Here is a 10,688-nt window from a genome sequence, read left to right on the forward strand (position 1 = left end):
CGGACAGGTGGTAACCCTAAAGTCCTACCTTGGCCAATTGAGAAGGTGGCTAACCTATAATAGGTATGCGGTAGCATGACCCGTCCGACGGATGTGGCTACCACAACCCAACTACTTGTTTGTAATGCAGGGTCTCAGTTCCCATGTATCAGCCAGATGGGAGCAGAGTGTATGCAGAACACACACATATGATTAATTCACTGGACAGGCCACTGATTCCATATAGTCGAACGCCATGCCATCGCCTAATGAGCAGTCATTCCCGATACTGTAGTCAGGAGTGGCCTTAGGTCAACTGGTGCCCTAGGCAGAGGGCACAACGGCACCCCCCACCACATCACCCAGTGCCCCCATCCTGGTCTACCTACACCAAATAAATACTGGTAAAGTGCCGTCACTAAAGCGGTGCCTTAGGCGGGTGCTTAGTTGGCCTATGCCTAAGGCCGGCTATGACTGTAGTCATGTAGTCCGATGTGATAGGCATCACAAAGTGGGAGCAGATTGTACGAGGAACACATAAATATGAATGATTCACTGGACAGGCCACTGATTTCGTACAGTTGAACGCCATGCCGTCATCTAATAGGCAGCCATTCCTGATACTGTATTCATGTATTCCAATGTGTACACACAAATATGATTGTGTCACTGGACAGGCCGCTGATTCCATACAGTTAAACGCAATGCGGTCGCCTAATGGGCGGCCAGTCCCGATACTGTAGTCATGTAGTCCGATGTAATAGGCATCACAAGGTAATATTGTGGTCCTCACTCAAACCCAGGGGTGTGAGTGATAGACGCAACCACCAATGTCGGTGCATTAGCAAGTGCGGGATCGAGCGGGTGTAAGCATGTTTGGCTACCAGTATGCGAGCATTGCACTGGTTAAGCAATGTAGAGCCTAATCGAGCATAAGAGGCTGTAATCAGAGGATATCATACAGCACAGTCATTCAACACTATAGGAATGTATCCCATCATGTAGATGTACATGTGAGTGTTTATGTCCAGCATATAGGTACATACATATATGGAGATGTATCAGGAACATACCATGTGGCAACAAAGCATTACAAATGAATGAAATGGGAAACACCAGCGATGCCTGTATTATGTAGTGGTGTTGCTCTATGTGATCACAAGACTCCCTCAGACAGACATGTTTCAGTCATACACGCAAATAGTTGTACATTGGCCTTATACATCACTCTGTGCATGTAATGTACATTAATACAACAGTACCTGTCCAATTATTATGTGTGAACAGTACTCCTGCAATGTGCTGTGTGCAACATTATCATCATGATAAAGGTAAATGGGGTAACCATAGAGGGACTGGTAGTGTTTTGTGTAAAATGGGGTCATCGTCCTCACGTGTACCTGGAACATGTAGGAGTGATGTGCATACCAGGATCGTGCGCCTGAGGTACAGAGGTGAGGATAACAGTAGTATGTTATGATGCATATTACAAGGGTTTCATGTGTCCAGTGGGCACGTGTGTGTAATGGACAGCTATGTATAGGGAAGATGGTGTCCTAGGAGCCGAATGGCCTTATGTGTCCGTAGGTGAGGGTCAGATGTTGGGGAAGGAGTGTAGGTATGGCCATGGAGGATAGGTAGGAGCACAGAAATGACAGCATACAGGTTTGGTATATGACACATGTGGGGGGATACACCCTGGATGGGGATGGGTCTTTGGCATTCAAAAGCCCATGTGAACAGTGGGAAGGAGGTTCCCAGCCATGGGCAACTGCCACTGCACCTACACAGCTGCAAAGGAGGCAGTGCTGGGGGCTGTCCAGGAGGGGCAGCATCACCCTGTATATGTGACACTCCGCCCTTGAACTGGCGTATCTGGCTTCGTAACCCCTTAGGGAGCCACCAACGCAACATGTCCGGGACTGCACGACAGCAGATATGTACCTGTCTGGTCCCGCTCCCAAGGGGGACATGCTCCATCCTCAGTGGTGTTGCCACCAGAAGGTGGTGCAGAGCCAACAGAGGTTGATGTTAATGGCTGGGCCCCAGATGTGCTTGTGCCCGGTGCCATGGTTAGCTAAAGTGGTATAGGAGGATCTGCCGGGACCTACCAACCCATTCAGCCTATGGTGTTGCATTTTAAACCCACATATGGCTTAGTGATAGACAACAGCATACAGGATTACCTATGACAGTATGCATAGATATCACCAGCAACCCAACACAACAGATGGTATACATTTGCAGAGGGAGCACAACACATGCATATATACCACATGCCAACTGTACAATGTGTAGAAGACGTGTGACCACAGCTATGAACAGTTGCCCATCATTGGCTTGTCACTGGGAATCCCACACAGTGTCAGTCATACCACTGTCTCATGTGACACATGTCCAGTCAGGGATGCGATGGCAGTAACACATCCCTATCATCATGTACTGTCTGCAATCCTCAAACCATGCTTCTGCTGTGCGCTCAGTGTGTAACACAGGAAAGAAATGGTTGCACACACTGACCAGTTCACAAATGGCCCTACAGATGGGGTTCCCTCATGAACAGAGTACTGTCATGTCTGTATTATAACATGCACAATAGCCATTAACACACACATGTTAAACAGGCAGTAGTCTCAATGCAGCATAGCTACACTTACATGCTGTAGTTGTGTGGCACATCACCCTCCTGTCATTAGGCAATTTCCCACTGTGGAAAATGATTGAGGTACATCCAGATATCATCTGCGATGCCATGTCAGAACACCACATCCAGGTACCACTCACAGCGACTGCTATGGCCAGATAATAACATGTTTCCCTAGATAGTATACTGTGTTTATCATGCGGATGGCTATGGGAATGCCATCACAGCTGTACCACATGCAATCAGCTAGTGGAGGACTGCAATAGGTGCAGAGGCCATCACCTGACCATTTCCATCTCTTACAATACACATGCTGCTGCTGTGCAGGTGTACACCTTCACATCCACCAGAGAGTATGTGTGCAGGACAGGCAATGTACACCAGGGAAGGGCTTGGAGACTTAACCATAAGCATCATCTGTCACATGCTTAATAGTACAGGGGCAAACCCTTGACTACTCATTACTATTACATGTGCATGACGTTACTACATGTGCCACAAAGGCGACATGTTGCTGTGCTGTAAGAACATGTGTGTAGGTGAGTGAGTGCCATCTGCAACAGATATAGTAGACATACATTAGATGTGGCACACATGTCAGTCCATGTGAATGGATGCCATTGTCACCACAACCACACTCTAATGGACACGCATTGACACCTTTGCCAGGGCGGCAAATACACAATGTAACTACTTAGTTTGCCACACCGCAGTAATGCACAGGACCACATGCACCACATGTGATATCTGGAGGTTCTATGGGCTAGGGCATGTGAAAGTGCTTGACAACTGTTGGTATGCTAATGAGGTTTATATTGGGAGTGACTGTGGTTGGGGCGCATCACAACCCACATGCAGACACAGGGTGCCAGTACTGGCATGCAGGTATGCATTGCTTCATGGGTGTGTAGTGTTTGGCTGTGCAAGGCTGGGTGGGGGTAATCCTTGCCATCGCGTCACCCGACAATGGTGTGCAGTGCAGGGGTGTAGTGTCTGCAATGTCTCACACAGATGGGTACTGCATTATCTGGCCTGACATCCTGGTTACCAATGTGTAGGGCCATAGCTTTGCAATGCATGCCATGTCTGTGCTTGATAGTCCTTCACATGGACATTGCCTGGAATGTGCATGTCCCACAATACTGTACAGTGACATGCACAGGTGTACCTGGTTTGGCAGACACATGTAGTGTACACAGCCTATTATACCCCGATATGCCAGTACTGGCCTGGTGTGGTGAAACCTGCTTATAGTGAGCAGGTCGGCCCTGCACCTGCATGGATAGAATGATACAGGTATTCTGTGGTGTCAGTGGCATGGGTCCATACAGGGCACATGTGTACAGCATTGCCTGGCCTTAGTGAATCACATTTGATGGCACCACATATGTTGCAGCCATTCAGTGTGGAACATAGTGAAGGCATAATGTCCACATATATGTGCCTATTGTACCGCTGTACAGGGTGCCCTGTACTCTGCAGGCCACTGCAGTCACACCATGCCTACTATCTGTCCTCAATGTGCATGCTACTAGCAACATAGTGAGATATCCTAGGCAAGGTTATATGTGCATGGCACATGGGTGCAGGACATATACTGGGTAGTAGTAGGGCTACATACTTAGTTCACCAGCCCTTTTGCCAGATGTATGGGTATGGCTTGCCAACACAGTGCCATGGCTGACTGACAGCTGTACTCCTTGTGAGGTGGCCAATGTGTCATAAGATGGATACTATATAGGAAAACTACAAAACCCGCTCCCAAACATGTCCAATGGTAAGACAATCACTGCCACCTCTACACAGGCTCTGACAGACAAACACACACTTGCCATGTCTTGTATACAAACCCCTACCATATCACACTGCAGCAACACATGTTTAGGGCACATGCTACTGTGAATACCACAAAGCACTGTACTTGACTCACGCAGGCAGAGACACACACACACACACACACACACACACACACACACACACACACACACACACACACACACACACACACACACACAAACAGTTGGCATGTCTGGGATTAGAACACTGACTTTACTTTACTACACTACAGCATTATGCAGTTACAGAACGCGCTACTGAGATTACTCAGACACAGCACTCCCAGAGGTATATTTGTATATGGGTGACATCATCGGCCTTGCTAACGGTGGGTATAAGAAATGTATGGAGTGTGAGCAGTATAAAAGTATTACTCAGTCCTCAGGCAAGCGGGGACACACACACACTGCAAGTGTGGGACTAGAGCACCGACCTAACTACTTTATTACACTACAGCATTACGCAGTTACAGAACGCGCTACCGAGATTACTGGGACACAGCACTCCCAAAGGTGTATTTGTAGATGGGTGACATCATCGGCCTTGCTAACAGTAGGTATAAAAATGTATGGAGTGTGAGCAGTATAAAAGCATTACTCAGTCCTCAGGCAAACAGGGACACACACACACACAGACACACACACGGCAGGTGTGGGACTAGAACACTGACCTAACTACTTTATTACACTACAGAATTATGCAGTTACAGAACACGCTACCGAGATTACTGAGACACAGCACTCCCAAAGGTGTATTTGTAGATGGGTGACATCATCGGCCTTGCTAACGGTGGGTATAAGAAATGTATGGAGTGTGAGTAGTATAAAGGTATTACTCAGTCCTCAGGCAAATGGGGACATACACACAAATGGCAAGTGTGGGACTAGAACACCGACCTAACTACTTTATTACACTACAGCATTATGCAGTTACAGAACGTGCTACCGAGATTACTGGGACACAGCACTCCCAGAGGTGTATTTGTAGATGGGTGACATCTTCGGCTTTGCTAACAGTGGGTATAAGAAATGTATGGAGTATGAGCAGTATAAAAGCATTGCTTAGTCCTCAGGCAAACGGAGACACACCCACACACATGGCAAGTGTGGGACTAGAACACCGACCTAACTACTTTATTACATTACAGCATTACACAGTCACAGAACGCGCTACCAAGATTACTGGGACACAGCACTCCCAGAGGTGTATTTGTAGATGGGTGACATCATCGGCCTTGCTAACATTGGGTATAAGAAATGTATGGAGTGTGGACAGTCTAAAAGCAATTTAGAGTCCACTGGCAAATGGGGATAGACATACACACACACAAGCCAGTGGTGGGTATGGAACACCTGCCTATTTACAGATTACTTTTACAATACTACATACTTACGAATTGCGCCACACAGACTACACATGTCAAGGCTGTCATTATGACCGTCTGGGAATGCAGACATCAACAGGGATGCTGGCAGTTAAGATGTACATACCTGTGAACCTGTGTGTTTAAAGTAGGAATCCATCCTGACCTGGAGTATGCCCATCTGTGGAATGGATGACTACTACCACTATACAGGGTTACAATGGCTATGCCCATATACAGAGGCACATAACCGACACAAGGTGTCACTGGGCATGCTCACACACTTAGTAGCACAGGACTGTTTGGAATGCACTATGTGTCCATCTACACAAGGATATACTGGGCATGCTCATACACTTAGTAGCACAGGGGGCATGCTCACACACTTAGTAGCACAGGGCTGGTCAGAATGCATTACTATGTGTCCATCTACACAAGGATATACTGGGCATGCTCATACTCCTAGTAGCACAGGGCTGACTGGGATGCACTCTGATGCTAAACATGGAGGACCACAGTGGCCATGCTATTACAGGTAGACATAAAGAACACATTGTAATGGGCTCTGGTGTTAGTAGCTGTCATTGTTGGCAGGAACGCTGCTCTACATATATTTGACACCGGTCTTTTACACAACATCAGCTGTCATTCTAGGATGACATGGCTGACAGTAGGCAGGCCTTTGTCACATATCACATGCATCCATGATACAAGGGAGTGTGGATATTACCCAAGTCGCATCCGCCCACACAGTGCCATTCCAAGGCAAATGTCCTAAACACAGGTTAACTCTCATACACCTACAGGACAACTGCATTGTTTTCTTATGCTAACCAGTGCTAGATGTGTAGCATCCATATTCACAGCTGGTCACTGTAGATCCAACAATGGGAAGTACTGACATCTGTGCAGTGAGAAACACTTGGCTGATGGCTCTGTAGTGCACAATAGCACTACCACCATATACCTCAGAACCTAGCACTACCACCATATACCTCAGAACCAGACATGTGGGCCATAACACAGGTATGGATCACTCCAGGTGGTGTATCTACATACATATAGGCCACTCACATGTACTGACTGGTCCACCCATGAAAGGCATCACAGATGAGCCATGTGCAGGACACAGTGTCACATGCTGCATTCTAGGATGTAAACTTCAGACACCACCATGCCCTCGGACCACCAACAGGCAACCATACATGTTGCATGACATAGAAGAGTACACCACCATGTGACCCTTGACCTGTGTACTGTACTAAGCTCTACATCAATTGTAGAGAGTACACATGTACTGACACAGTTGCATCATGTGTTATGCAATGCAATGATACCACTGTCTGTGACCAGGTCAGCTGTACACATACCAGGGGCCCTCGGTACTTTCCACGATTAGCAGATGACTGTTGCTGTACACCAGTACACACCCTCATGTATGGATATGACATACATGTACCTGCCCTGGGTATGTACATGCCACACACTCAACATATCTGTAAATAGCATAGCTGTTGTTGTCCTTTGTGCAAACAGGTGGCTAAGCCATTACACACATGCACATGGAATGTAGGTCCATGGCTGCTGAATGCTAACAGTACATAAGGTGTGATATCAGTGTTGACAGATGTAACATCCCCTCTGTACTGGTCACCCATTATATCATACAACAGTTCATGTGTCATGTATGTCATTACACATATCCACCAATTGCAATGCCTACAAACATGACCAAATGTCAGGATTGTAGGACCTACACACCTGTACATGTAGTGCTGTGCATTCAGATAACATGTGTGTGCAGTTACTGATGTATGCAGGTGACGTGTATCCTAGAACATCATGCAGTTGCATTGCAGCCTCAACATTGCCAACTGTATATGGTGACATGCTGAATGTACAGAAATATGTACCACAGGTATGGACAGATGTGTGGAAATAACTAAGTGGTGGGGCATCTTTGCAGATGGATGTTTGCTGTGGACAGCTCACAGGTGTGTCACAAGCGGTCCTACAATACCCTGTGTAACCAGTAAGCAATGGTTTTGTTAATGGTTTCGCTAATGCAGAATTAATACTTGCTCATCTTCATTTAAACAAACACAAATATATATGCATAGCCTCCCTTTACATACCCCCTGGAGACAATATCCCAATACACGAAAAGATCCTCTCCTGGCTTTCAACTAACATCTGTAATGAAACTATAATCATGGGAGACACCAACATTAACTGGTCCTCAACATTTGTAAACTACACGTATTATCCTAGTCTGTTCACCCTGTGCATCAGACCATATGAGCATGTCCCTGCACCGATGGTGTGGGTGTCAGGGATGCGGCGCAGGCATCATCATATGCACAGGGTGTTATTGTTCGCCAGAGGCCTAGGCTGCACTGTTGTTACACGAGACACATACTGTTAACAGTATTGTACACCTGTACTACATGGTATATCTGCTGCCTGTCAACAGTCCTCAACATTTGTAAACTACACGTATTATCCTAGTCTGTTCACCCTTTGCCAGAGGCCTAGGCTGCACCATTGGATGACATCATGTGTGTGGGTTTGGGCCTTTGATCTAATTGGGTGTGTGTGGATGTTATGCTTATGTGTGTTGTGGTGCCCTACGTATGTTTCTAGTGTGTGTGTGTGTGTGTGTGTGTGTGTGTGTGTGTGTGTGTGTGTGTGTGTGTGTGTATGTATGCACACAGTTCTCCCATGTGTCTGGCCTACACAGGGGTATTATTGACAGCTGCAGACTGTACAGGTGAGGTTTTACAGTTCACGGTGTCCAGCCACGGACATGTGACCTGTGCCTGCCTGGGGTTGCATGGGCACTACCAGACAGAGGTGCAGATTGGGTACTGTCTGTTGTCACTTGTCCACTGGAACCATGTCCCTGTTGGGACCATCCCGGGTCACATGCACCTGGCCTGCTGTGTCATGGTGTGGACAGCACAGCACCAGATGCACTGCTGCTGCTACTGCCACTATGGCAGTGGGCATGTGAGGTAGTTCATACACGTAGACCTGACACAGGTGATGTAGTAGGCCTATGTCCATGTGCCTGATGCCTCACTCCTACCAGATGTTCCAACACAGACAGCTCATGCTCGTGGATTGTCATGCCATGGTCAAGGACTCCAACCATGTCACCCAACCATCTATCCAAAGCTTCAGCAATCTGCTGTTGAGCATTTACCATTGTCTGGATGTTGTTGTTTAAAGAATGGACAGCAGCCCTCTGTAGCCTCTGATCTTCTCTGTTGCGCCATTCAGCACGTGCCTGTGCCTCCATTACAGCCTGAAACATGCATCTGATGACACCAGCTGCTGCGCTCTGTCGTGCAGGAGCATGTTGGCCAGAGGTCTTCCTACGAGCCGCACTGGCCACGTGCCTGTGTGGGGCACCACTAGTCATTTGGCTGACACCATGGTGTGCAGGCACACCTTCCTTAGCCCCCACATTTTCCTGTTCCAAGCTACCACGTGCCAACTGTCCTTCCTCTATGGACACTGGTGATGGGGTATGTGCAGGTATGGGATCTGTGTGCGGGCGTGAGAGGGATATAGATGGAATGGCAACCGATGGCACAGTTTCAGCCCCTGACAACTCTGCCTGTGTCTCAATCATACATTCATCATCACTGCTAGAGTCTGTGGGGACACTAACATCAGATGTACCGCAGGAGGGCAATGCACCTACATCACCTCAGACGCAGATAAAAAACACAAGTGAACCAAGCACAACGACTACTGCAGTTCAATCTCCACAAAGGCAAAACTCAGTCCTGGATAAAATAACTCCTTCTTTATTCCAAAAACATAAATTGTGAAATGAGCGCTTTCACGTATCCAAGATACGCTTCATCAGATTTCAACATACATTGTAGCAGCTCAGTTTTTATAGTGTGAACATTCATCTAATTAAAACAATTATAATACTAATTGAAAACAGCCATCTCTTTTAACTAGCATGGCTAAATCTTAAAGTTACAAAACCTCTATATACAGTTGGATATATTGTAATCCCCTTAATATATGGTGTAAACCAAAAATAAAATAAAATAAAATAAAATAAAATGAAATAAAATAAAATAAAGAATATAAAATAATGATGAGCAAAGACATTTAGCAATATATAACAGACATTGTCCAGCTATGTATCTAGAGATAAATACAGCTCAGTGCCTTCCTATATTTCTACCAGTCATTAATAATAATAAGTGACTCATTAGCTACCTCATAATAATAAAATATCATAACTACAAATACAAATATATATATATATATATATACATAAATACCTAAATAAATAAATAAATAAATGAATATACATAAATGCTAGAATACAGGGTATCTATATCCCTGCATATATAGCAATCTAATATAACATATAGATCCTGTATATATCTACAAGAAATATATATGCATGCCATCATATATGCGTATATTCAACCTATTAAAGTGCATCGTGCATATTTTCGTTCCCAACTAACTATAGATTAGATCATTAAATATGTAAACAATTTACCATAAACCTATAAAATATTTAATATGTAGGTACTGAAGTGTAATGTATCTATACCCTATATACATAATAATCCAATATGTCTTGTATATTATATACATATTGGCAAAAAATATATATATATATATAAATGCATAGCAGCATATATGCGTGTATGTAAACTAATAAAGTGCATCGTGCATACAATCATTCCTGGCTGGCTATATGGCAAAACATTAACTTGTCAACATCTTGTCATAAACCTATAAAAGTTGCTCTCATGCCCTTTTTTTTTTCTTAAATTTTTAGAAAAAAATAATATATTAAAAAAAAAAAAGGGATCAAAAAAAATT

This window comes from Protopterus annectens, chromosome 7.part0, assembly GCF_019279795.1.
Source record: "Protopterus annectens isolate FY-2018-M chromosome 7.part0, PAN1.0, whole genome shotgun sequence".
NCBI lineage: Eukaryota > Metazoa > Chordata > Ceratodontiformes > Protopteridae > Protopterus > Protopterus annectens.